The sequence below is a fragment of the Salvelinus alpinus genome, chromosome 3 (genome assembly GCF_045679555.1).
Source record: "Salvelinus alpinus chromosome 3, SLU_Salpinus.1, whole genome shotgun sequence".
NCBI lineage: Eukaryota > Metazoa > Chordata > Actinopteri > Salmoniformes > Salmonidae > Salvelinus > Salvelinus alpinus.
This window is the reverse complement of record NC_092088.1, coordinates 83,770,666-83,793,930: the sequence shown is the minus strand read 5'-3', so window position 1 is coordinate 83,793,930 and position 23,265 is coordinate 83,770,666. Positions and strand designations below refer to the sequence as shown.

Genomic DNA, 23,265 nt, shown 5'->3' with positions numbered 1-23,265 from the left:
GGAGTAACGAGAGTTACTGAGGGCTAATAAGACCATGAAAGGCTCCCTTGTCAAACTATGCTATTCCACAGGAAAGACATGGGTAGAGGGATTACCTCTTGTCCTCATGAAAATACACAGCAGCCTTAACAAAGGTATTGGGTGTACACCTTATGAAATGTTAACAAGACGACCAATGAACACCCCAGGGGTGAGACCTATGACGGACCGATAGACACAACTGAGATAGTGTGACCATCTTGAGTACATGAAGGAACTAACTTCTGTTGTAAGTTTTCTCTACTCACACACTAGGAAAGCAGCAGAACCAATCCCAGGTGAAGACCCTGACGAGCTACCCATAAACGTTGGAGAATGGGTGAAACTCATGGTCCAAAAGCGAAAATGGAACCAACCACCACAGATGGGTCTGTTCCAGCCCTGCGGGTCGAGGAGAGGTCCGGCTGGCATCATCTCTCCCACTGCAAGTATCTCCCGGAGTGGGAGCCATGGAGGAGCGACTGGAGGGAGGGAGGGAGGGAGAGCAGGGCCCCGAGAACATCTGAAGGAGGAAGAAGGTTCGAGCCAAGGGACAGGAACAGAGGGATGAGACCAAAGGCCAGAAGAACCAACAGAGGGTTCAGCCACAGAACCTGAAGAGTCATCAGATGTCGAGGACACCATCATACACACACAATATGGTTGTGAAACAAGAAAATCGCAACCATGGAAAAACGCATGCAGGGTATTTGTTACTCTCCAAATCTACTCGTTCCCTTTGTGGACGGGGGTGTGGAGAATAATAAATGTGTGAAAACAGTGACATACATAGGATTACAGGGGAAGGGGAACACATCTGGCACACAGGTAATGATTTTCCAGAAACCCACCTCCACAGCATTTCTGTGGGGAACCCAGGCAGTACCAATAGGAAAGAATGATTTGGATGTAGATTACTACATTTTATGAAAAGGAACAAAACTAGGGCTTGACAAAGAAAAAGCAATCATACTATTCTGATGTTGGTCAAAGGGGGACGGAAGCAGCATGGGAAGTTGTAGTAATGGGTAAATGGTCTTTACTAATTTCATAAAACAGGGTTTTACTCAGTTGTCACTAAATGTGCAGAATTTGAAGGCAGTAGTGACCAGAGACGAAATGGCACAAATTGGTTAAAGACAGAGGGGCCTACAGATCGATTGGAATAAATGAGGATTACTGTGTCATGTTGCTTCCTAACTCCTCTGACAACATGACAATTATTATTAATGACCTGGCTAAATTAGGAGGTACTCTGGGAAAAGCTGTCGACACCATCTTTTACCAAATTGGACACTGGTTTAATGGTGTATTTGGAAACGTAAGGTAATGATGTCCAGGTCTGCCATGATTGTTCCACTCCTGGTAGGACTACTGTGTTTTGTTGTTGCTTTAGCTATAATAAAATGCTTGGCTAGAAAGACTGTTGAACATTTGGGGATTATGGGACACATGTATGTTGGAGTGGTCACAAGAAGGGAGCAAACTTACCTAATGTGATAGAGGGAAGATATGGGAGATACTGGAGCTTGTCATGTATATATGGGTCAACTGAGAGAAGAGTATAGTGATAGGAGAAACTATGCTAAAGGGGATTTTAGTGTGTTAGATTTACAGTAACAAGAGACCGGTGTAAACATTTCCAGGATAGAAGAATGCATGGGAGCACCTTTTGGATAGAAGTGGGTATGTAGTGTCAAGAAGTATCTCACTTTACCTCCTGGATGGGGGGATGTTTTTATTTGGGGAGAACAGAAATGTACATTTTAAGAATTCAGGTCACCGATCTTTTCAATGAAACAGGTAAAACCAACTCTGGGGAACTGCAGCGTGCCAAACGATTCATCCCAGACAATCAGGAAGCCTATGGTCATGTCCTACACCCAGGTGAGATGTTTGGTATGTCAATTATACCCTCCTGGGGTGTGGCTGTCCTAGGAAGGTGGGTAAACAATTTAACTTAATCTTTACAGGCCCATATGATATAAGAGACTGCTCAGACATTCCACAATAAATCTACTTTGGGGAGGGGACATTTATTGCCTAGCTTTTAGATAAACACTGAAACTCTGTATAGCCATGGATGCAGGGTTTTGGTCTCGGGAGTAAAAAGGTAATGACGTAGTCAGTGACATCACTAAGGCGGGACTTAGGTTTAATAAAACAACTTGAGACCTTTTGTTTGGGGCAGAACCTACTCAGAACATGTGTGCTATGTTCCTGTTTGTCAACCTCTGTCTGCAATTGCATTAAAGGTTTTTGAATGAATTAATTAAAAATAGTCATAATGCTAATTTCACCAATGATTGACAAAGGACGTAAGGAACGAACCCTAACGCTGTCAAATTTTTGTTTTGTGTGTGCAGCAAACGGAGTAGCATTTCTGAGTTACTTGTATAACTTTGAGCTGGGATGTCTATCCTGTAAATACTTTGTCAGACTGTATAAAATGTTTGCATGTGTTCATAAGCATTTGCTATTGGATTTGACATGTACTTCTTTGGATTGAAAATGGAGTCCCTTGTGTTCAGTTCCAGTATTACAGAATATCCCAGTATGTCACGAGGTTGGTATGAAGGTCTGACAATCTGGATACCGCCCAAGCCTAATTGCACATAATTTTGTCTGAAGTGTGATCTTAACCAGTTCCCTTTGGGACAAATAAACTTGAAGTTCAAAGAAGCCCATACCTGTCTCATAAGAGTAGACTTTCCACCCATGTTAGGCCCAGTGACCGGGGCATATCCTTGACGGTTGACAACTCCATTGTGTCCTCCTCCCAGAGTGCTAAGAACCATGGCGTGATCCGGGACAACACCCTGTCGTTCTCAACTAACATCAAGGCGGTGACCAGTTCCTGTAGGTTCATGCTCTACAACATTCGCAGAGTACGACCCTGCCTCACACAGGAAGCGGCGCAGGTCCTAATCCAGGCACTTGTCATCTCCCGTCTGGATTACTGCAACTCGCTGTTGGCTGGGCTCCCTGCCTGTGCCATTAAACCCCTACAACTCATCCAGAACGCCGCAGCCCGTCTGGTGTTCAACCTTCCCAAGTTCTCTCACGTCACCCCGCTCCTCCGCTCTCTCCACTGGCTTCCAGTTGAAGCTCGCATCCGCTACAAGACCATGGTGCTTGCCTACGGAGCTGTGAGGGGAACGGCACCTCCGTACCTTCAGGCTCTGATCAGGCCCTACACCCAAACAAGGGCACTGCGTTCATCCACCTCTGGCCTGCTCGCCTCCCTACCTCTGAGGAAGTACAGCTCCCGCTCAGCCCAGTCAAAACTGTTCGCTGCTCTGGCACCCCAATGGTGGAACAAACTCCCCCACGACGCCAGGTCAGCGGAGTCAATCACCACCTTCCGGAAACACCTGAAACACCACCTCTTTAAGGAATACCTAGGATAGGATAAAGTAATCCTTCTAACCCCCTCCCCCCTTAAAAGAGTTAGATGCACTATTGTAAAGTGGTTGTTCCACTGGATATCATAAGGTGAATGCACCAACTTGTAAGTCGCTCTGGATAAGAGCGTCTGCTAAATTACTTAAATGTAAATGTAAATCCTTTATCTAGCCCCTCCTCAATGCCCGGGCAACCAATGGCAATGTCGTTAGTAATGAAATCACCGAAGGAGGTTTTGGTGACACAGGTGGCGAGAGTTCCTCAGGTCCAAGAACGCTGCTGATTGGCTGTCGTCGCCAGGAAGTATTACTTGAGGCCGTGTCATTGGTCTTCCGTCTCCCCCCTGGCTGTACTGAGTCAGGTTCAGCAACACATCTGAAACGGTAACAGGGATAGGTCTGAAATAAATAAAAATATATAAACCTGTACGATAACATGACATAGGTCTAGAACTGTCAAACTGACTAAATATATTAGAAAGAGGAGGAAGGGAAGCGCTACTAAGGTACACTATAGTATATTTTGGTAGATAGAAGGTGCTCTTTGGTAAAAGGTGTAAATTGGTCATCAAAAAGAAAGGAGGACCAAGGCACTCTTCATATAATTAATTAAAATGCCTTTATTAGTATGGCATGTTCAATAGAAACAAAGTTGTTTAAAAACCGACGCGTTTCGGCTGCATGGCCTTCGTCAGGGAGTACAGAAAAAGGAGAATGACTAAATATATTGACTAAACACATTGTGTAGCTTTTCATTGATCACATTGCATTCAAGGCAAGCAGCAACCAAGGATATTTCTTTACACACCCTCCTCGTCCTTACACTAAGCCCTAATTCAAACACTGCTCTATCACCGCACCCAACTAAAAGAATACATCACTTTCTCCTTTGAAGAGCGGGGATAGAGTGCCGTCTAAACCATAGAGTGCGTCTTGAAGGTAGTTTAGCAGCCTCTGCCGTTATTTCAGTGTGGTGTGGGTGGAGCACACATCTGTTTCATGCAGTGCACCAGAACAGTACTCCACTGTTGGGAGAAATGGTAGTGCATGTTAATTGCATGTAAATAAAGGTTGCTTCCCTACCACACCCACAACAGACACAATCATGGCCTCGGATTCGCAGGTGTTGGCTGTTATGCCTGAATTCGACCCAGAACCAACTAAGAAGTCTATTGCAGTTTGAGAGCGGTTGTATGAAACCAAATCGGTACGTCCTGAAAAGTTCAACCGTGCCAGCACGCTATTCAGTTCGACTAGCCATAAATTTGGCATCTGAACTGTGTGTGTAACACTGGCAGAGTTCTGTGCTGTTCAGTCATTTTAATAGGATTGTTTAGGCAGCTCTGTGGTGTAAACAGACTAAACACAATGCTTAGTAGAGTACCAAACAGGGCCGTTAGAAAAACACATTTATGGTTGCATCCCAAATGCCAGCTTATTGCTAATGGGCCCTGGTCACAGGTAGTGCACTGTATAGGGAATATGGTGCCATTTGGGACAACCATTATGTGGAGCTGCACTAGAGGTAAATAATTAACAACGCAATCATCATCATCTTTTAGTTTACCCTCCATCTTTAACGAGACAGTCCCAATGCTGCAAGAGCTAATGTGGGCTTGTGAGGTAGAAATGTATTGACCTTTATTTAAACAGGGAGTCACATTGAGAACTATTTTACAAGACAGCCCGACATATCCATTACAAATAAAAACCCACTATAATAAGACAGCCCGACATATCCATTACAAATAAAACCCACTATAATAAGACAGCCCGACATATCCATTACAAATAAAACCCACTATAATAAGACAGCCCGACATATCCATTACAAATAAAACCCACTATAATAAGACAGCCCGACATATCCATTACAAATAAAACCCATTATAATAAGACATCCCGACATATCCATTACAAATAAAACCCACTATAATAAGACAGCCCGACATATCCATTACAAATAAAAACCCACTATAATAAGACAGCCCGACATATCCATTACAAATAAAACCCACTATAATAAGACAGCCCGACATATCCATTACAAATAAAACCCACTATAATAAGACAGCCCGACATATCCATTACAAATAAAACCCACTATAATAAGACAGCCTGACATATCCATTACAAATAAAACCCCACTATAATAAGACAGCCCGACATATCCATTACAAATAAAACCCACTATAATAAGACAGCCCGACATATCCATTACAAATAAAACTCCACTATAATAAGACAGCCCGACATATCCATTACAAATAAAACCCACTATAATAAGACAGCCCGACATATCCATTACAAATAAAACCCACTATAATAAGACAGCCCGACATATCCATTACAAATAAAACCCACTATAATAAGACAGCCCGACATATCCATTACAAATAAAACCCACTATAATAAGACAGCCCGACATATCCATTACAAATAAAACCCCACTATAATAAGACAGCCCGACATATCCATTACAAATAAAACCCACTATAATAAGACAGCCCGACATATCCATTACAAATAAAACTCCACTATAATAAGACAGCCCGACATATCCATTACAAATAAAACCCACTATAATAAGACAGCCCGACATATCCATTACAAATAAAACCCACTATAATAAGACAGCCCGACATATCCATTACAAATAAAACCAGAATATCTAATTGCAAGGCATTCTGCATATTGTTCCACACAAGGGGCAGAAAAACTAAAAGCAGATTTTCCTAATTCTGTGGAGACCAAAGGGATCGACAGAGTTATCCATCCCTGAGAAAGGGGTTGGTCATATAATCCATGAAGTAATCTACAGAGGAAGTTTCTACAGACTGCTTTGATATAAAAGAGAGTGCAGCTCTCTTCTTACAGACAGAGGTCCATCCCACATGTTAAAAATACAATGATGAGTCCTAAAATCGCCCCCAGTGATAAAATGTATTGCTGAATGGAATACTGAGTCCAATGGTTTCAAAACAGAGGCTGTCGTGTGCAAATAAATAATGTCACCATAGTCTACCACAGGGAGAGGCGTTGTTTGAACAATCTTCCTTCTATTTTCATAGCAAAAAGTAGAGGCGTGTGTGTGTGTGTGTGTGTGTGTGTGTGAGATGGCCGGGTATGGCACAGAACAGTTGACATAACAGGTGCAGGAACTGTATTCAAGGCAACCAGCACCTGGCTACAACAATCTTTAATCTTTAACACAATTCAGCTCAATGCAACTGTGAGTGCAATAGGGAAGTTTGAGCAATGTCAGTTTGTGGAATTCATTCATTCTTCTGATTTCATGCATATCAAAGTTTATTTGTCACGTGTGCTGAATACAACAGGTGTACCTTACAGTGAAATGCTTTCTTACAGGCTCTAACCAATAGTGCAAAAAAGGTATTTGGTGAACAATAGGTAGGTAAAGAAATAAAACAACAGTAAAAAGACAGGCTATATACAATAGCGAGGCTATAAAAGTAGCGAGGCTACATACAGACACCGGTTAGTCAGGCTGCTTGAGGTAGTATGTACATGTAGATATGGTTAAAGTGACTATGCATATATGATGAACAGAGAGTAGCAGTAGCGTAAAAGAGGGGTTGGTGCGTGGCGGGACACAGTGCAGATAGCCCGGTTAGCCGCTGTGCGGGAGCACTGGTTGGTCGGCCCAATTGATATGATGATGGGTTTTGAAAAACTATTGCCTATAGTGCTGACTGCTCAAGCGCCCCACAATTGTATGGGATAAATAAAGTAATTTAAATTCACCATGCTTACCTAGCACAGCCATGCACTCCACCCCAGTCTGCCAGTCCCTGTAGTTCTTATCAAAGTTGAAGAAGTCTTCTCATGCAGTCCTTCAGAGCTGCATCTCTCTTCTCCTCAAGACTCTGGAGCTCTGAGAACAGACGCTCAATCTCCCTCATCCAGTAGCACTTCCAGCCCTTCTTTGTGGACTTCACCTGAGAGTTCAAACAAGTTCATTTAACTGTCACCACCATATTGAACAAGACGTACTACAGATTGAAAACTACATTGTGGAACACTCACTATTGTAATTCTTAGATTTTGTTGTTGCATTGTCGAGAAGGAACTGCAAGTAATAATTTTGTTGGACGATGTATTCCATGCATATCCCCTACATAAAGCAACTTACAACTGAGTGAATAGGCTATATTTTCGTGGTGGCCGCAGCAGGAATCGAACCACTGACCCTAGCGTTGCCACCCTCACCGCGTACTCCTCAGGAATGTTCCGCTCTGAGACGCTGTCTAATACTGCCATCTGGAAGTGGTTCCATCCCATTCCCCAGTAGGTCAGGTTCCTGCAGCCCAGCCTTTTCTTCTGCCTGGAAACATTCAACTTGGATAGATTTAAACCCCCTGTAGGTCTAAGCCCTTAGATCACAATATCTACTAAGCTAACATATGGAATGGTTTTAAGATGTTCATAAAATTTATCATTTAGCTTTTTGTTTGGAATTTTGGGACCTCTGTAGGTATGAAAATAATTAAAGTAAAAATAATTTGAGGAAACATTTAATTTGGCCTTTACTGCTATAGTCCATAAAAACACATTTGTACGTGGCAAAACAGACGGTGAAAAAATCAAACATAAGGAATAAGGTTTTAAAGTGTCTGTAGCCACTGTTAGAAATGGTAAGTCTCTAGCATTAACACACATCCCCCGTGTGACGCATGGGTGCGTCAATCGACTCCAGTGGGTTTTGAAGCGCACTTACATGTTAATTTGTCCAAGAACAGAAACATATTTTTTTACCTTTAAGTCAGGTAAAAACAAATTCTTATTTACAATGACAGCCTACCAGGGAACAGTGGGTTAACTGCCTTGTTCAGGGGCAGAACAGATTTTTACCTTGTCAGCTCGGGGATTCGATCCAGCAACGCTCTAACCACTAGGCTGCCTGCCACCCCTAAAAAATATATTTTAAATTCTACATTGAGCATGCTTTTTATTCCAGGCGTAATCTGTCTGGGGAGATGTGTGCTAAAAGTGTGTCTCAAGTGTCCCAGAATTTGTGTCCCAAGTGATGAAGGTACCTGTCCAGGTAGTCCTGTAGGTCCCTCTCACAGGTCTTGATACCACTGAGAGCCTGGTCAAACTCTTGGTCAAAGCCAACCTTGGGGGTGATGACACCGGTGGTGCGGGCCTCCAGAGTGGGCCAGGCCCCCTTCATGAAGGTCAGACCCAGCTGGTTGACACCTATCACAGCGTCCATATGGTACAGCTCATGGAACTTACCCACCTGAATAATATTACATTCTATTTGCACTTTTCAAGATCGACAAGGACACTTAAGGCCAGTTTCACAGCAACAAATCCAGACTAGTCCTGGACTAAAGTATATTCAATGGAGAATCTCCATGTTAATTTTACTTAAAAAAAAAAAAAAAGTAACCTTTATTTAAACTAGTCAAGTCAGTTAGTTTGAATCATACTACACCGGCTCCGACGCTCGTCTTATGTGGCAGGGCTTGCAAACTATTACAGACTACAAAGGGAAGCACAGCCACGAGCTGCCAAGTGACACAAGCCTACCAGATGAGCTAAATCACTGCTATGCTCGCTTCGAGGCAAGCAACACTGAGGCATGCATGAGAGCATCAGCTGTCCCGGACGACTGTGTTATCACGCTCCCCGACGTCGACGTGAGTAAGACCTTTAAACAGGTCAACATACACAAGGCTGCGGGGCCAGACGGATTACCAGGACGTGTTCTCCGGGCATGTGCTGACCAACTGGCAGGTGTCTTCACTGACATTTTCAACATGTCCCTGATTGAGTCTGTAATACCAACATGTTTCAAGCAGACCACCATAGTCCCTGTGCCCAAGAACACAAAGACAACCTGCCTAAATGACTACAGACCCGTAGCACTCACGTCCGTAGCCATGAAGTGCTCTGAAAAGCTGGTAATGGCTCACATCAACACCATTATCCCAGAAACCCTAGACCCACTCCAATTTGCATACCGCCCAAACAGATCCACAAAGGATGCAATCTCTATTGCACTCCACACTGCCCTTTCCCACCTGGACAAAAGGAACACTTATGTGAGAATGCTGTTCATTGACTACAGCTCAGCGTTCAACACCAGAGTACCCTCAAAGCTCATCACTAAGCTAAGGATCCTGGGACTAAACACCTCCCTCTGCAACTGGATCCTGGACTTCCTGACGGGCCGCCCCCAGATGGTGAGGGTAGATAGCAACACATCTGCCATGCTGATCCTCAACAATGGAGCCCCCCAGGGGTGCGTGCTCAGTCCCCTCCTGTACTCCCTGTTCACCCACGACTGTGTGGCCAGGCACAACTCCAACCCCATCATTACTACAGGAAAAGGAGGACCGAGTACGTCCCCATTCTCATCGACGGGGCTGTAATGGAGCAGGTTGAGAGCTTCAAGTTCCATGGTGTCCACATCACCAACAAACTACAATGGTCCAAACACACCAAGACAGTCGTGAAGAGGGCACGACAAAGCCTATTCCCCTCAGGAAACGAAAAAGATTTGGCATGGGTCCTGAGATCCTCAAAAGGTTCGACAGCTGCAACATCGAGAGCATCCTTACTGGTTGCATCACTGCCTGGTACGACAATTGCTCGGCCTCCGACTGCAAGGAACTACAGAGGGTAGTGCGTACGGCCCAGTACATCACTGGGGCTAAGCTGCCTGCCATCCAGGACCTCTACACCAGGCGGTGTCAGAGGAAGGCCCTAAAAATTGTCAAAGACCCCAGCCACCCCAGTCATAGACTGTTCTCTCTACTACTGCATGGCAAGCGGTACCGGAGTGCCAAGTCTAGGACAAAAAGGCTTCTCAACAGTTTTTACCCACAAGCCATAAGACTCCTGAACAGGTAATCAAATGGCTTTCCCTGACTATTTGCATTGTGTGCCCCCCCCCCAACCCCTCTTTTACGCTGCTGCTACTCTCTGTTTATCATATATGCACAGTCACTTTAACTATACATTCATATACATACTACCTCAATTGGGCCGACCAACCAGTGCTCCCGCACATTGGCTAACCGGGCTATCTGCATTGTGTCCCGCCACCCACCAACCCCTCTTTACGCTACTGCTACTCTCTGTTCATCATATATGCATAGTTACTTTAACCATATCTACATACTACCTCAATCAGCCTGACTAACCGGTGTCTGTATGTAGCCTCGCTACTGTTTTTCAATGTCTTTTTACTGTTGTTTTTATTTCTTTAATTACCTATTGTTCACTTAATACCTTTTTTGCACTATTGGTTAGAGCCTGTAAGAAAGCATTTCACGGTAAGTTCTACCTGTTGTATTCGGCGCACGTGACAAATAAACTTTGATTAAGAACACATTTTTATTTACAATGACCGCCTACACCGGCCAAACGCGGACGAACATGGACAAACCCGGACTAGTTGAGACTAGTCTTAATCCGTGTCTGGGAAACCGGCCCGTAGAGAAATAAATTGAGTATACACCAAATAGAAAACACACAACATTACTAATGAGCTAAATATATTACACAAAGAAGCACCGGCACCAAAATACAGCACACAGACAAGCATGGGGAGATCCGATCCTAAACTGCTGATATAAAAAGGACTTTATAAATACATTTGATTGATTAATAGTACTTTGAACAGCACGGCGTCGAACATCTCCGACTTGAGCTGCCATCAGCGCCGCATGCCTGGGGTCGTTTTGTTCAGGAAGTCTTCTTCAGACTGTCCACGTCTCTTGGCGTCTTTCCTCCGGCCGTCCTGTAGCCAATCAAGCTTCTCGTGGTCCCATACCGTAGCCCCACCTCCTCCACCAGCACCGAGCCGTTCACCTGGCTGTCGAAGCTCTCCGGCGCTGAAAAGGCTGAGAATTGAGACTTGGTGTCGGCTGTGATGGTGCTAGATAGGGGGGCTCTCTTGCCGGGTTCTGGAAGAGTGGGAGTCTTAGGTTTTGGTTTGGTGCTGGCTTCTCCGCGGGGCGTTTGCGTTTCACGGGTTTAACTGGGCTGTCGGGTTCACATTCTTCATCCTCCTCCAACGTACTGTTCACTACCTTCCTCACTGCTGCCTCCTCTGGATTGAATTCATCGGCCGAGCCTTCACTGTTGGAGGCGACCATGATGTGGCTACGCTTGGGCTTGCTGCCCTGTTCGGCTGTGGGGTGGGTTGTACAGCGACTAGACTTTGACTTCACTGTCCCCTTCTCATCTTGCTCTTCAGTCAGATCTTTGTTGGTCAGCCTTGACTTATCAAGCTGCCGGAACAAGGGCAAATTAACACATTTTAGTTTTTCAAGGTTCTGAAAATATTCAACACGTTTGCATTATACATGCCAGTCTGTACAAGAGATAGAGTAACAGGATATTATCATTATTAAGTGGTACTTAACTTGTTCTACATTACAAGATAGAAAAAGGGTTGATATTGGCTTACATATGCATTGAACAATGTGTCTAGATAGATAAATAGATTGTGGATTAACAAAGTAATAATCAAAGGGAAATGCAATGCCAGCAGCAGCACATTCAGACGGAAAGGTTGTCTCACCTCCATATCCTTCTCCTCCTCAGCATCAGATGGGTCCATACAGACAGGCATCTTCAGTCTGATCTCTGGGCTGTCTGGCATAGCAGCATCAGCCAGCACCATGGCCCTGCAGATCCAACACAGTCTCACATTCAATTCGCGCATATATGTACAAAATGTATTTCAGCAGATTTCGTGCGTTTTTGTGCATTTTTGGGGTGTTTTGGGGTGGTTCAATTCGTTTGAAAATACACGAATTTCCGTGCTACTTAATTCGTGCAAAAATACACGAATTTCTGTGCTACTTAATTCATGCGAAAAGACACGAATTTAACCAGTAGGCGACACAAGCCGTTGCAACAACCATGTAGACGCGATAATTTGTCTTTCATTTTTGTTCTTCTTAATGGCTAATTCAACGTCATGAATATACAGAAATGTTGTCTTTGTTTAACCATGTTTTAAAATGTGTCGTTGTATGCCTATATGTACTGTTTTAGACTTGCTGAACAGAATTTTTGAGAAAAGACGCACATTTAAGTGCGACTTAATTCGTGGGAAATATTGTTTTATTAATGCCAATGCTGTTTTCTGTGCTTGATTTCGCTTAATACTTTGGATACTGGTGCACTTGTAATCAGAACGCCTTTTTGTCATGTAGGCAACCATACACGATTTTCTTCATAACCCATTTCATATTTCGTGGAGCCTAAATTACACCATTTTCTTCATAATGCATGTATTACATGTGAATGTAAAATAATGAATTATGTTGGCTTACACTTATGGCCTTTCCAAGGCCTTTCCATACCTTAAGGGAACATTTTAGCACTCGCCATATGGTTAGTGAGAAACGCCACTTGCAAATGTAAGGTCCCTTACTAGACGTCCTGCAACGTTTCTAAAATTCGTGGACGGCGTCGGGCCGTGCGCGGGGGAGAGATCTTTCAGGAAGTCATCAAACTAAATCTCTCGGACGTTCGGTTTCCGTTTTATAAAAATAACAAATTTTGGTCATTTTTCCGCAGTCTCGGAAATTCCCACCAGAGGGAAAATAAATAATATTGCAAATGCACAAGCACATTGCAAATGCATGTGGCCTTTTCTCCTAAACGGAAAATATTTCGAAGACGTAATGGACAGTTGGCCCCGAACAAGATGGCGTCGAGGCCTCAACGCTTTTTGAGTTATGGCCATTTTTCTGGGATTAAAGGTCAAAAACGCAAAGTAGGGTGCTAATTTGACCGCTTCACGTCAAAGTACATAAGCATACGGTGTCAGGAAAAAAAGAACCAGCCATTTATCTATCGTAATTTAAGACAAATCGTACATTGACAAATTGGTCATGTTCACAAAAAGGAGTTAAAAAAAAAAAAAGTTACAGATCCAGTTGCAGTGTGTTCAGACGAACATTTTTTAAGTGGGTCTCGAAGCTCTGCTAGATTTCTGTGATTTTATGTGATGTTATGAAATAACACACACTCATTTAACCCTCTGTAAATAAGTCAGTTCTTAACATAAAGACTTAAACCTCAACATTATATAAGAGCCTACCCCAAGGAGGATATGTGTTCACTTTCAGCTTCCTATGTCAACCGGAAGTACCTTCAAATGGTGCCATAGGGTCAGTTTCAAAGGGTTAAAAAGGTCAGATCTGCCTCCCGGGTGGCGCAGTGGTCTAGGGCACTGCATCGCAGTGCTATCTGCGCCACCAGAGTCTCTGGGTTTGCGCCCAGGCTCTGCCGCGACCGGGAGGTCCGTTGGCCTAGCGTCGTCCGGGTTAGGGAGGGTTTGGCCGGTAGGGATATCCTTGTCTCATCACGCTCCAGCGACTTTTGTGGCGGGCCGGGGGCAGTGCGCGCTAGCCAAGGGGGCCATGTGCACGGTGTTTCCTCCGACACATTGGTGCGGCTGGCTTCCGGGTTGGAGGCGCGCTGTGTTAAGAAGCAGTGCGGCTTGGTTGGGTTGTGCTTCGGAGGACGCGTGGCTTTCGACCTTCGTCTCTCCTGAGCCCATACGGGAGTTGTAGCGATGAGACAAGATAGTAATTACTAGCGATTGGATACCACGAAGAAAAGGGGATAAAAGGATGGAGTGAAAAAGTACGGTGCTTAAAGACACACAAAGCCTGCAATGGCATTGCCATTATCTCCAGGCCGTGCCGAGTTCAACGAGATGCCCCGCTTGACCGTAGCTAGCTCGGTCTGAGTGCAGCGACAGGGACAAGAAGAAGGACCCAAATGACCCTTTGACCTCAATTTCATATTCTTTTGCTTTTGGGAGACAGAGAGAGAACCGTTAAGGTTAGAAGCACAATTTGACCTCAGGAACGTTCCTAAGGTCCTCCCGATCTGTGCAAGCCTAACATTGACCGTGTGGCATTAACCCTTAATAGTTAAAAGAAGGTGTTTACATCAAACAGTTTACAATGACATGTCTCCCCATAGGAGACATGCCTGCTCCCCTAAATTCAACCTGAAGCCTATGTGGGTTAATAATGCCTTATGAACCTGTCTTCGATGACAATCCATCAGGCCACTATGAGGTCTACCTGTGTCGATTCTAAGCTTCCTCGAGCAACCGGAAGTGGTTAAATCACCCTAAAAGTGTTTGCCATACCCAACCTGCAGTTTGAGAGAAATAGTGCATTCAACCCTATGTAAATCAGTGAGTTCTTAACGTATAGACTTAAAACTCAGGATTCTGTAAAAGCCCACTCCAATGAGGATATGTGTTTACTTTCAGCTTCCTGTGCCAACCGGAAGTGCCATAATTGGTGTCAAAAGGGCTGTTTCGAAGGGTTAAAAAAGTCAAATCTTTCCAAAACTTAATATATGTGAATAGGAAACCCTCATGAACTGTAAATCAGTCATTCATCCCATCAGATTTCAAGGAAAAATTTACACACCCACACAGAAAGGATGGAGTGACACACTGAGGGGCTTAGAGGCAGACAGTGCCTGCAATAGTTACTTTTGTTTGAACTTTTAAAGAACCGTCAGACCTAGAGTTCTGAAACTTTACAAACCTGTTCTAGAGCTCAGGTCGATTAAGCACGGTGAGTTATGTGGCTCTAGAAGGTTCTCGGACCGATAAAAAGCCTCGGTGCATTTGCATTGACTTCAATTCATTTTGAGCATTACAAAATGGTGACATTTAGAAAAGTCCCAGAGTTGCACGACTAGGTGCATTGAAACCGGCTCGGCCCATAGAGACGGACCCCGACATTTCTGTCCGATAGCTCATTCAAGGACCCCGTAGCAAGGCATGGAAAAAAGTGGAATTTCAGCACCAATTAAGGTTTTGCTCGGGCACCGAATGACCTATCGAGCCGAAACTTGGGATTCGAGGTCGCCTCACATAGGGCTAAAAATAATGTGAAAACTGGACCCGCAGCTAGAACATAACTACCTATTATTTGTTTTATTATGGTTTAAATGGAAGGCGCTGTGAATTTTGGGCCTGCTCTGAAATATGTGATAGTTGGCTTCTAAACGAGTTGGAAAAAGTGAGTTTGGAGTCAGATGGTATCAGTTTGGTGTCTGAAAATATCTAATTGGCTGATGGACACTGACTTGCTAGTTGACTTTTGTGCATTTGCAATATGTTTCAACAGTGAAAAACCACCAAAATAGCATTCTGAAATTACCACTAAAAATGACATCACCATAGCCGTGCCGAGTTCAACGAGATTTTTTAATTTTTTAATTTTTTTTAATTTAACCTTTATTTAACCAGGTAGGCAAATTGAGAACACGTTCTCATTTACAATTGCGACCTGGCCAAGATAAAGCAAAGCAGTTCGACACATACAACAACACATAGTTACACATGGAGTAAAACAAACATATAGTCAATGATACAGTGAAAAAAATAAATAAGTCTATATACAATGAAATGCCCCGCTTGACCGTAGCTTGCTCGGTCTGAGCGCAGCGACAGTGACAAGAAGATGACCCTTGACCTACATTTCAAGTCTTTTGCTTTTGGGAGACAGAGAGAGAACTGTTAAGGTTTAGAAGCACAATTTGACCTCAGGAACGTTCCTAAGGTCTCTGTGCAAGCCTAACCTTGACCGTGTGGCATTAACCCTTAACAGTTAAAAGAAGGTGTTTACATCAAACAGTTTACAATGACATCTCACCCCATAGGAACACATCAATCAATCAATCAATCAATTTTATTTTATATAGCCCTTCGTACATCAGCTAATATCTCGAAGTGCTGTACAGACACCCAGCCTAAAACCCCAAACAGCTAGTAATGCAGGTGTAGAAGCACGGTGGCTAGGAAAAACTCCCTAGAAAGGACAAAACCTAGGAAGAAACCTAGAGAGGAACCAGGCTATGAGGGGTGACCAGTCCTCTTCTGGCTGTGCCGGGTGGAGATTATAACAGAACTATGCCAAGATGTTCAAAAATGTTCATAAGTGACAAGCATGGTCAAATAATAATCAGGAATAAATCTCAGTTGGCTTTTCATAGCCGATCATTAAGAGTTGAAAACAGCAGGTCTGGGACAGGTAGGGGTTCCATAACTGCAGGCAGAACAGTTGAAACTGGAATAGCAGCAAGGCCAGGCGGACTGGGGACAGCAAGGAGTCACCACGGCCGGTAGTCCCGACGGATGTTCCTAGGGCTCAGGTCCTCCGAGAGAAAGAAAGAGAGAAGGAGAAAATTAGAGAGAGCCAAGATTTTCAAAATGTTCATAAATGACAAGCATGGTCAAATAATAATCAGGAATAAATCTCAGTTGGCTTTTCATAGCCGATCATTAAGAGTTGAAAACAGCAGGTCTGGGACAGGTAGGGGTTCCGTAACCGCAGGCAGAACAGTTGAAACTGGAATAGCAGCAAGGCCAGGCGGACTGGGGACAGCAAGGTGTCATCATGCCCGGTAGTCCTGACGTATGGTCCTAGGGCTCAGGTTCTCAGAGAGAAAGAGAGAACGAGAGAATTAGAGAGAGCGTACTTAAATTCACACAGGACACTGGATAAGACAGGAGAAGTACTCCAGGTAACCAACTGACCCTAGCCCCCCGACACATAAACTACTGCAGCATAAATACTGGAGGCTGAGACAGGAGCGGTCAGGAGACACTGTGGCCCCATCCGAAGAAACCCCCGGACAGGGCCAAACAGGAAGGATATAACCCCACCCACTTTGCCAAAGCACAGCCCCCGCACCACTAGAGGGAAATCCTCAACCACCAACTTACAATCCTGAGACAAGGCCGAGTATAGCCCACAAAGGTCTCCACCACAGCACAAACCAAGGGGGGGCGCCAACCCAGACAGGAAGATCACGTCAGTAACTCAACCCACTCAAGTGACGCACCCCTCCTAGGGACGGCATGAAAGAGCACCAGCAAGCCAGTGACTCAGCCCCTGTAACAGGGTTAGAGGCAGAGAATCCCAGTGGAGAGAGGGGAACCGGCCTGGCAGAGACAGCAAGGGCGGTTCGTTGCTCCAGAGCCTTTCCGTTCACCTTCACACTCCTGGGCCAGACTACACTCAATCATATGACCTACTGAAGAGATAAGTCTTCAGTAAAGACTTAAAGGTTGAGACCGAATCTGCGTCTCTCACATGGGTAGGCAGACTGTTCCATAAAAATGGAGATCTATAGGAGAAAGCCCTGCCTCCCGCTGTTTGCTTAGAAATTCTAGGGACAATTAGGAGGCCTGCGTCTTGTGACCGTAGCGTACGTATTGGTATGTACGGCAGGACCAACTCGGAAAGATAGGTAGGAGCAAGCCCATGTAACGCTTTATAGGTTAACAGTAAAACCTTGAAATCAGCCCTTGCCTTAACAGGAAGCCAGTGTAGGGAAGCTAGCACTGGAGTAATATGATCAAATTTCTTGGTTCTAGTCAGGATTCTAGCAGCCGTATTTAGCACTAACTGAAGTTTATTTAGTGTTTTATCCGGGTAGCCGGAAAGTAGAGCATTGCAGTAGTCTAACCTAGAAGTAACAAATGCATGGATTAATTTTTCTGCATCACTTTTGGACAGAAAATTTCTGATTTTTGCAATGTTACGTAGATGGAAAAAAGCTGTCCTTGAAACAGTCTTGATATGTTCGTCAAAAGAGAGATCAGGGTCAAGAGTAACGCCGAGGTCCTTCACAGTTTTATTTGAGACGACTTTACAACCATCAAGATGAATTGTCAGATTTAACAGAAGATCTCTTTGTTTCTTGGGACCTAGAACAAGCATCTCTGTTTTGTCCGAGTTTAAAAGTAGAAAGTTTTCAGCCATCCACTTCCTTATGTCTGAAACACAGGCTTCTAGCGAGGGCAATTTTGGGGCTTCACCATGTTTCATTGAAATGTACAGCTGTGTGTCATCCGCATAGCAGTGAAAGTTAACATTATGTTTTCGAATAACATCCCCAAGAGGTAAAATATATAGTGAAAACAATAGTGGTCCTAAAACGGAACCTTGCGGGGACTGTGCGGGGGGATTTATACTAACGTTACTATCTGTACTTACTGGTGGCACAGACGCTGTTTCTTCCTTTCCTACACTGAAATTACCCTTGCCTAACGATTGCGTCTGAAGCTGGGCTTGTAGCACAGCTATTCTCGCCGTAAGGCGATCGTTCTCCTGTATATTATGAGTACAGCGACTGCAATTAGAAGACATCATGTTAATGTTACTACTTAGCTTCGGCTGTTGAAGGTGTTGACGAACCATGTCCAGATAAAGCGTCCGGAGTGAAAAAGTTGAATGAGGGAAAAAAGTTGCGATGGAAAAACTAAAAATATAAACGGTAATTAAAAACAAAAACAAAACAAAAAACGTAAAGTTGTCAGCTAGCAAAGTAAAGTTGGCAGCAAAACGCACAGCAACAAAACGCACAGCAACACGTCTGCAGATTCAACAGGAAGTTGAATCTGCCTGCACCCCTAAATTGCCTGCACCCCTAAATTCAACCTGAAGCCTATGTGGGTTATGAATGTCTTATGAACCTGTCTTCAATGACAATCCATCAAGCCACTATGAGGTCTACCTGTGTTGATTCTAAGCTTCCTGGAGCAACCGGAAGTGATAAAATCACCCTAAAAGTGTTTTGCCATACCCAACCAGCAGTTTGTGATATATAGTGCATTCAACCCTGTGTAAATCAGTCAGTTCTTAACGTATAGACTTAAAACTCAGGATACTGTAAAAGCATACCCCGATCAGGATATGTATTTACTTATAGCTTCCTGTGCCAACCGGAAGTGCCTTAAAATGGGGTCATAGGTGCTGTTTCGAAGGTTTAAAAAGGTCAGATCTTTCCAAAACTTTAAATGTGTGAATCAGTCAACCCTCATGAACTGTAAATCAGTAATTTCGCTAAACAGATGTCAAAGAAAAGCTCTCTCTCACACACACACACACACACACACACACACACACACACACACACACACACACACACACACACACACACACACACACACACACACACACACACACACACACACACACACACACACACAGCAAGGACGGAGTGAAAAAGTATGGTGCTTAAAGACACACAGAGCCTTAAATGCTTTTAGGGGGGATCCAGACTTCCATACCCGCTCTGGGAGCGCTATACTACCGCCCCAAATCAATGGGTGCTGGCCTGAGTGATTTATGGAGGTTTTCAAAAAAGATTCTGTTTTTTCTTCTGGAAAATATTTTATGTTTTTTCTTCTCGAGTCAATGGCCTGAGTGATTTATGGAGGTTTTCAAAAAATATTCTAAGTCCAAACTTTTCGTGCACCTGGTATTTTTTTGGGGTTACCAGGCCTCATTTTTCAAAACGGTTGAAATTGCTTTTAGGGGGCATCCAGAGTGTCACATGACCGGATGAGGTAACTATTCTTGTTCTTCTTGTAACTTTCCGGTAGGCTAGAAGCTTTCCGGTGTTTTGCTGCTCGACACAGGTCGACGCAGGTATTGCACTTGATTTATCGTTATCGTAACCGTAGGTGTAGCCAAGTGGAAATACGAAAGCTTTCTAGCTATTTCGCACTGACGGTAATTTGAACACAAGAACGTTTCTAGTGAAAAGGTGCTACACTCAGAGCCATGTATTTACACTCAGCCACCCTAGCCTTATTACGGGTTAACGTTTTGGTAATTTTGGTTGGCCAACAAAATGTAAGACTACAATGACTGCATACGTTTCCCCAAATGTTATACGAAAAAAAAATGTTTTGTTATTGATGGACAATGGCAAGGCTGCCATTGTATTTTCAGTTACATTCTGTTCAATAAAAATGGTTTACACGTTTATTTTTTAAGAAATACATGGAACTACAACCGAATAAAACACCATTAACCATCATGCATTGCTTACATTCATTCTATACTGAAAAGTCTGTTCAGAAAAATCGAAAACAGTACATATAGGCATAAAACCACAATGTTTTAATAGGGATTAAATAAAGACAATATATATATAACCTCTTATGGTTATATGGTTAAAAAAAAGACAAAATATCTATATATTCATAACGTAAAAGAAATAAATACAGGCGATCGCGTCTATGGTTGTTGCAACGGCTTATGTCGCCTACTGGTTAAATTCGTGTCTTTTCGCACGAATTAAGTAGCACAGAAATTCGTGTATTTTCGCACAAATTAAGTAGCACAGAAATTCGTGTATTTTCAAACGAATTGAACCACCCCAAAACACCCCAAAAACGCACGAAATCTGCTGAAATACATTTTGTACATATATGCGCGAATTGAATGTGAGGCTGGGCTGGCAGATCACAGGCTAACCACTAAAGAACACCCCTCCTGTCATAGCATCACCGCTGTCTGAGCCTGGGAGTACAAATGAGAAAGGACATTATTTTTAGTACACTTCAAAGTGTATATGGCTCTAGAATCAACACAAGGCATGTTTTGGAGAAGTTATTGCTGTAGAAATAAAGCTTAAATCTAAAATGACATCTTGTATTTATCCTCACTGGCCATAGCATAGCTAGAATTAGCCTTATACCAGATTTGCTTGTGCCCACTTGCATAACTCCAATGGTGATTGTCAATCACGATAACAAACAGACCAGGCTACAAGACCGCACAAACAGACCAGGCTACAAGACCGCACAAACAGACCAGGCTACAAGCACAAACAGACCAGGCTACAAGACCGCACAAACAGACCAGGCTACAAGACCGCACAAACAGACCAGGCTACAAGACCGCACAAACAGACCAGGCTACAAGACCGCACAAACAGACCAGGCTACAAGACCGCACAAACAGATCTGGGACCAGGCTACAAGACCACACAAACAGATCTGGGACCAGGCTACAAGACAACACAAACAGACCAGGCTACAAGACCGCACAAACAGACCAGGCTACAAGACCACACAAACAGATCTGGGACCAGGCAACAAGACCACACAAACAGATCTGGGACCAGGCTACAAGACCACACAAACAGATCTGGGACCAGGCTACAAGACCACACAAACAGATCTGAGACCAGGCTAACCTATAATAGATAGACCATAGATGTCCATGTACACAGGTGAGGGACGTAGCATCCTGGGGTGTAGATAGTAAAGGCAGGGCGTGATTGTAATACTCGCAGATGTATTTGGTGCTGACCCAGCCCCTGGTCGGAGGCTCATCGAAGAAGTGGACGTTGCGGCGCTAGGTTTTACCCCTGTCCCTCATCTGCTGCCCGCTGAGGAGCTGGGCCACTACCATATATGGCGTTCTAGCTTGGCCCACACCAAGGCTCCAACACTGAATGGACATGGTGCTGGGCTGGAATACAAGGTGGAAAAGAATACCTATTGATAAAATGGTTTGCATAGAAATAAATCTCTCTCCTATCTCCACTTGTTGACTTCTCTTCATGGATTTTAAATGAAATTACTAGTACTGCAACTCCCCATCTACTCTAGCCCATGCCTATCCAACCAATACAATGCTTTGCTTTTTACAATTTTTATTTAACTAAGCAAGTCAGTTAAGAACAAATTCTTATTTACAATGACGGCCTAACAAAAGGCCTCCTGCGGGGACGGGGGCTGGGATTAAAAATAAAAATTACATATATTTATTAGATAGTATAAAAAATAAATTTTGGATTGTTTTTATTTTTGTCAATTAAGTTGGAAAAATAGGATGATCGAGCAGCAGTGAGGGCTCTTCGATACTGCACGTTACGATCTTTCCAAGCTATTTGGAAGACTTCCGTCTAGTGTCGACCACACTATCTACCAAGAGAGTTCTCATCTGTATTATTCGTAGCCGTCTATTTACCGCCACAAAGCGAAGGTGGCACCAAGACCGCTCTCAACCAACTCTATAAGGCTATAAGCAAAGAAGAAAATGCTCACCCAGAAGCGGCAAACTTAAATCAGTTTTACCACATTTTTACCAGCATGTCACATGTGCAACCAGGGGGGGGAAATGGTTGTACAGTAGTCTCAAATAAAACTGAAGGACCTCAGGGTTACTCTGGACCCTGATCTCTCTTTAGACGAACATATCAAGACTGTTTCAAGGACAGCTTTTTTCCATCTACGTAACATTGCAAAAATCAGAAACTTTCTGTCCAAAAATTATGCAGAAAAACTAATCCATGCTTTTGTCACTTCTAGGTTAGACTACTGCAATGCTCTACTTTCCGGCTACCTGGATAAAGCACTAAATAAACTTCAGTTAGTGCTGAACATGGCTGCTAGAATCTTGACTAGAACCCAAAAAATGTATCATATTACTCCAGTGCTAGCCTCTGTACACTGGCTTCCTGTTAAGGCAAGGGCTGATTTCAAGGTTTTCCTGCTAACCTACAAAGCATTATATGGACTTGCTCCTACCCATCTTTCCGATTTGGTCCTGTCGTACATAGCTACAAGTACGCTACGGTCACAAGACGCAGGCCTCCTTACTGTCCCTAGAATTTCTAAGCAAACAGCTGGAGGCAGGGCTTTTTCAATAAACGCTCAAAAAAATGTTGGTCTGCCTATCCATGTAAGAGACGCAGACTCAGTCTCGACCTTTAAGTCTTTATTGAAGACTCATCTCTTCAGTAGGTCCCATGATTGAGTGTAGTCTGGCCCAGGAGTGTAAAGGTGAATGGAAAGGCACTGGAGCAACAATCCGCCCTTGCTGTCTCTGCCTGGCCGGTTCCCCTCTCTCCACTGGGATTCTCTGCCTCCAAGCCTGTTACATGGGCTGAGTCACTGGCGCTCTTCCATGCCGTCCCTAGGACGGGTGCGTCACTTGAGTGGGTTGAATCGCTTACGTGACCGTCCTGTCCGGGTTGGCGCCCCCACTTGGGTTTGTGGGGGAGA

At 43.9% G+C, this 23,265-nt stretch overlaps 1 pseudogene; it reads right to left on the bottom strand.

Annotated features, from left to right (window-relative positions):
• Positions 1-449: 449 nt before the first annotated feature.
• LOC139569866 (DNA mismatch repair protein Msh6-like) lies at positions 450-23,169 on the bottom strand (annotated as a pseudogene).
• Positions 23,170-23,265: the final 96 nt, after the last annotated feature.